The 5,617-nt window shown below is 22.4% G+C and overlaps 18 annotated features.

Annotated features, from left to right (window-relative positions):
- Window positions 1-21: 21 nt before the first annotated feature.
- Window positions 22-201: a microsatellite.
- A 38-nt stretch (window positions 202-239) lies between these two features.
- Window positions 240-282: a sequence feature (AT_rich).
- Window positions 283-328: 46 nt separating this feature from the next.
- Window positions 329-349: a sequence feature (AT_rich).
- Window positions 350-405: 56 nt separating this feature from the next.
- Window positions 406-591: a microsatellite.
- A 23-nt stretch (window positions 592-614) lies between these two features.
- Window positions 615-679: a microsatellite.
- Window position 680: 1 nt separating this feature from the next.
- Window positions 681-796: a sequence feature (AT_rich).
- A 644-nt stretch (window positions 797-1,440) lies between these two features.
- Window positions 1,441-1,980: a repeat region.
- Window positions 1,977-2,564: a repeat region.
- A 4-nt stretch (window positions 2,565-2,568) lies between these two features.
- Window positions 2,569-2,631: a microsatellite.
- Window positions 2,632-2,692: 61 nt separating this feature from the next.
- Window positions 2,693-2,822: a sequence feature (AT_rich).
- Window positions 2,823-3,046: 224 nt separating this feature from the next.
- Window positions 3,047-3,143: a microsatellite.
- A 166-nt stretch (window positions 3,144-3,309) lies between these two features.
- Window positions 3,310-3,675: a repeat region.
- Window positions 3,632-4,291: a repeat region.
- Window positions 4,292-4,384: a microsatellite.
- Window positions 4,385-4,396: 12 nt separating this feature from the next.
- Window positions 4,397-5,092: a repeat region.
- Window positions 5,093-5,141: 49 nt separating this feature from the next.
- Window positions 5,142-5,276: a sequence feature (AT_rich).
- A 77-nt stretch (window positions 5,277-5,353) lies between these two features.
- Window positions 5,354-5,443: a sequence feature (AT_rich).
- Window positions 5,444-5,566: 123 nt separating this feature from the next.
- Window positions 5,567-5,614: a microsatellite.
- The last annotated feature ends 3 nt before the right edge of the window (window positions 5,615-5,617 follow it).

The raw sequence follows: 5,617 nt of genomic DNA, 5'->3' as shown, positions 1-5,617 counted from the left end.
CTTTCCATTGTTTCATACTATTTTATTTATTTCTCTATTATCTTAATTATTTCGATTATTTCCTTTATTTTACCTTTCTTTTTATTTATTTATTTTCTTGTTATATATTCTTCATTTTTTTCTATGACAATAGTTATATTTGTTTAATTTTATTTATTAATAACTTTATTCTTATTTGTTTAATCCTATCTATTATTTTATCATTCATATTTTGTTATATTATCATATTCTTTGTTTTCATTTTAAATAAAATTTCAAATACTTTTTAATTTTGTAATATTTGTTGTTTCTATTTTTCTCTTTATATTTCTCATAATACTTTCATATCAAATATTTATTAATTATATATCCATTTCTCTTCATTAGTGTCATAGATTTTTAGTTTTGTATCAATAATAATGAAACAATAAGAAAGATAAAAGAATAATAATATAAAAGATATAAAAGTAATGTGAAATAGCTAATGAAGTAGTGATGAAAATATTGAAGATATAGAAAAACAAATGTATCTGATGAACAATATTTAAGAGAATAAAATAAATTCAAAAAAGAACAAAAATAAATAGAAAAAACAATAAACTGAAATTAAATTTATTTATTTTTAATTTCTCAACTAATAATTCAAAAATAATGATAAAATAAAACATAATAATTTTAAATTAATAACAATAAAACTAATCTATTTTTAATTCAAAATGTAAAAATAAGAAATAAGAGATAATTAATAGTTTATGAACAAATAAAACAAAAGTAAAATTAATAGTTTTAATTTAAAGATATAACTTAAAAATAATAACACAATGGAAAAGCAAGAAAAGAGCAAAACAGTAACACTAGCAATTTCAGAACTTACTCACTTAGAAAAATTTAAGACAATGATAGAAAAGATAATAGAAGAACATGAACAAAAAATAAAAGAAATTGAAGAAATTGTTCAACAAACAAAGAACAATACAGAAATAGAAGTGAAAGAACATGAATTAAGAATTTGTGATTTAGAGACTAACTTAGAAATGGTATTAACAAAAAACAAAATGGTACAAGAGATTTCTAAAGTTATTCATGGTAGTGAAGAAGATATTCATGAACAACTAAGAAGAATAAAAGAAGAAAACGAAAAAACAAGCAAAGAACTTAAAGAGCATGAAATTGAAATAGACAACAATGCATTAGATATAGAAGTACAGAGGTATTTAATAGAGAAAATTATGAAAAAGATGGACAATAACACAACTAACGAAAAAATTGTAAAAGAAATGATACAAGAAGAATTTAAAAAGAAATATCTTCAGAAGAGAAAAGATGAAATAGAAAAGAGTAAGAACGAAAACATCAATAAAACAAAAGACACTCCAACAAAACAAACAAACAATACCATAACAAACAATCTAATGAATAACACAACTGTTTCTCCAGATGAATTATGCAATCCTACGACTCAAATCAAACAACTAGAAGAATGGACAAATAGAAAAGTATCTAATATAATATTTGATTCAGATATTGATGACTGGAATAAGAACACATCAGTATTTAATCAAAGAATAATAAATAAAGAACATATAATAATTATTATTGAAGATACAAATGGAAATAAATTTGGAGGATATGTTAATTCTAAAATTGATAAAGTTGATGATTATATAAATGATCCAAAATCATTTTTATTTTCAATAGAATCAAAAGGAAGAATACAAGGAATGATGAAATTTGATATTAAAGATTCACAATATGCATTTTATGTAGGTAAACAATCAGATGATTATTTGTTTGAATTTGGAGTTGGTGACATTCGTGTTTATAAAGAAAATAATAAAACAAAATCATCTTGTATTCAATATTCATTTGAATATAAAGGAATTGAAGATGCACTTTGTGGAAAACAACTTCCAGAACATTTCACATCAAAAAGAATCATTGTAATTGAAATGAAATGACTTTTATTTATTATTTATTTGAAATATAAAAACTAAAAAATAAAAAGTAGATAATTAAGTATTAATAGAAATATCTTCTACTGTTCCTTGCTCAGCAGAGATTAATTAATCCATTTGCTTTAAATGTATTTGTTCTTCAACTATTGCCTTATTATTTGATTTTAGTTGTTGAACTGTGAGATTTTCCTTTTCTTGTTTTGATGTGGAATAGAGTATTTTAAACATCCCTTACTTAAATATTCATTATTTGATTTCTTTTTAATTTTGATGGGTTTGAATTTCTTCTTTATTTTCTTATTTTAAGGAGAATATATAATTACTACTGTATTGCTTTAGGCTAATATTCTTTTTAGAATCAACCACTAATCCTTTTCTTTTGATAATCTTTCTTATATTATCAAATATACTTGTATTCTAACAAGTAATAATAACATCTTTATAAATACACATTCGTTTATTGTCAATGATATCTGTCATTGTACATAATAAACACTGCTATTCTTGCAGTATGATTAAGATGTTTTTCTAACCAAACTTAACGTCATAACCAGTCCATAACTGGTATACTTGAATGATGATAATATTTTAAGGAACTGTATGGTGTCTTTGACGTGCTACCTTCGAATCCAGTATGACAATAAAATATATAATATATAAACATAATAATAACATAATAATAAAATAATAACAAAAACGTATACTTACATTGAATCAAATATCATTTCTGAATTATTTATAATTCAGAACAATTGAACATAAAATGATATAAAATATAAAGAAATATAAATGAATATGAAATGTGTATTTAATTTACTTTTTTATTTTTTATTTTTTTTAAGAACAAAATAATAAAAATTAAATTATTTTATTGATTCAAAATATTTTGCCCTTTTCTTTTTGGGGTTTTTTATTTAGATGCATTATTTCTTTGCTTATTTTGGTTCCCAAGAAGTACCTCATGACACTTATTCATTAGAGAGTGAATGGTATAATCTCGTCTGAGCAAGGTGAAGTAGATAAAACAAGATTACTCAATCTTATTTTATTAATTTTTACCATTGACTGAAATTAAAATCAATCTGATTGATAATTTCAATTAACTACTATCATTTTACATTTGTTTTCATTTCTTCATTTACCATCATTTTTCTATTTTATTTACCTTATTCTTGTTTTCATTTCTTCTTTATTTTCAATTTTTGTTTTGAAGATGGTAATTCAGAAACATCACATAAAACCCTAAAATAAATGCAAAATTTAAGTCACTAATTACAGTCTATTATGGGGTTAGTTTTGGTGAGATAAAACTCGTTCATAACAGATTAGTTGGTGTTTGTTAATGTTTACTGTGGATGACTATTAGCGGAGTATTTATTATGGTGAAGTGTTATTATTTATCAACATATAAGTAGTTTATTAATGACATTTTTATGCTGAACAGATGGGGTTTTATCAAGAAAAGAGAGTTTGTTAAGTGACTGTTAATGGCAAAGGAGATGGTTCAGGGATAGTGTTATTGATATGTTCATCATAAAATAACGTTATAAACAAGATAAGTTTTTTAACATTATCTTGTTTATTCAAATACAAATCACCAATTAAATGGCGAGGCATTTAAATTGGGAATGATCGAAAGAACTTTGGTTTAATCAAAAAAGAGTATTAAAGAAATTCATTTACTCACTTCTCACCACGATGAAATATTAAATTATTAAGTAAAATCATAACTGTTTTCTTTTTTAGTTTTTATATTTCAAATAAACAATAATGAATAAAAATCATTTCATTTCAATTACAACGATTCGTTGTGGTGTGAAACGATCTGGGTATTGTTTTCCACAAAGTGCATTTGTTATTCCTTTATATGAAAATGAATGTTCTTGACAAGACGATTGTGTTTTATCACTTTCTTTGAAAATAAAAATATCGCCATATCCAAATGAAAATAAACACTCATCCGACTGATTGCATAAACAAAATGCATATTGTGGTTCATTAATATCAAATTTCATCATTCCTTGTATTCTTCCTTTTGATTTTATTGAAAATAAAAATGATTTTGGATCATTTATAAAAAGATCAACTTTATCAATTTTAGAATTAACATATCCTCCAAATTTATTTCCATTTGTATCTTCAATAATAATTATTATATGTTCTTTATTTATTATTCTTTGATTAAGTACTGATGTGTTCTTATCCCAATCATCAATATCTGAATCAAATATTATACTGGATATTCTTCTTCTTGTCAATTCTTCTATTTGTTGAATTTCTTCTTGTTTCTTCTTTTTTATACTTTTTATTACTTCTTCTTCTATTTTCTTTCTTTCCTCTTTTTTTCTCCTTCTCTCTTCTTCCTCCTGTTTCTTCCTTTCTTCTTCTCGTCTCATTCTTTCTTCTTCTTGCCTCTTCTTTTCTTCTTGTTGCCTCTTCATTTCTTCTTCCCATCTCATTCTTTCTTCCTCCTGTTTCTTTCTTTCTTCTTCTTTTCTCTTCATTTCTTCTTCTTGTTTCTTTCTTTCTTCTTCTTTTCTCTTTCTCTCAAAATAATCACTATAATATGGTTTCCATTCTTCTTTCTTTTTGTTAAATTCTTGTATTATTTTATCTGAATCTTTTGATTTTCTGAATAGTTTATCTTCCTTATCCATTTCTTCAATTGAAATGATTTTGTCTATTAGTTCATTCCGTGTTGTACTTAGTATTTCTTCATCGGAATTACATTCTTCTATTATATTTTCAATTTTATTCTTTATTATTTCTATTGTTTTAATTGTTTCTTGACTTTTTTCTATTACATCAATTCTTCTTCTTTCTGTTTCATCAATCCTATCAAATATTCCTTCTCCTCTTTTAATAGCTTCTAGATATGTTTCATTATCTTGTATTTCAAATATTTCATTTTTAATACTTCCTAAATAATAATGATAATGTTTATTAATATCATCAATTGATTGTTGAATATTTGGAAGTTTTTCTATTTCTTCTTTAAAGAGATGGGTGTTCTTGTTTATTAACTCTTCCATTTTAATTTAATGAATATCAGATCAAAATCAGATGATTAAATACTTAAATACACGTTTGTAACACATTATTTTTTATTTTTTAATAAACGTCATTTCATTTTTATTATTTTAAATAACAATTTTGAATTCATTGTGAATAAAATTTAAGTAAAACAAATATAAAATTGGAAGAAACTATAATAAATTTAATAAATTACTATAATCAAATTATTATTTATTTTTTGTTTTTGTAAAAATAATATTGTTATTGAATATTTTGTTATTTAAAATGTTATTTAAAAAGAAATATTAATTATTCAAATTAAATAAAGAGAATTGAAAGAGAGATTAAATCAAAATACAAATTGATTATATTGATATCAATGTTTTCAGTGTTTATTGTATTTGATAAAATATGAATTAATATTATGTTAAATCATTTATTATTAAATAATGTTAATATTATCATTTCATTCATTATTAAATTTTGATTATAATGAAAATGAACATTATTCACGTCAATGAAATTATTAAATGATTTTATGTTATATATCATATAAATATGATGAGATATAACTTGATTACACTTTTATAGATATATACTACTTTATTACTTCTTTCTATATAGATATATCTATATCATATTTATGTATATCATATGATATATATCAT

This window comes from Entamoeba dispar, genomic scaffold (genome assembly GCF_000209125.1).
Source record: "Entamoeba dispar SAW760 scf_1105229459397 genomic scaffold, whole genome shotgun sequence".
In the NCBI taxonomy this organism is placed as follows: Eukaryota; Evosea; order Mastigamoebida; family Endamoebidae; genus Entamoeba; species Entamoeba dispar.
This window is presented reverse-complemented; position numbering and strand designations above follow the sequence as displayed.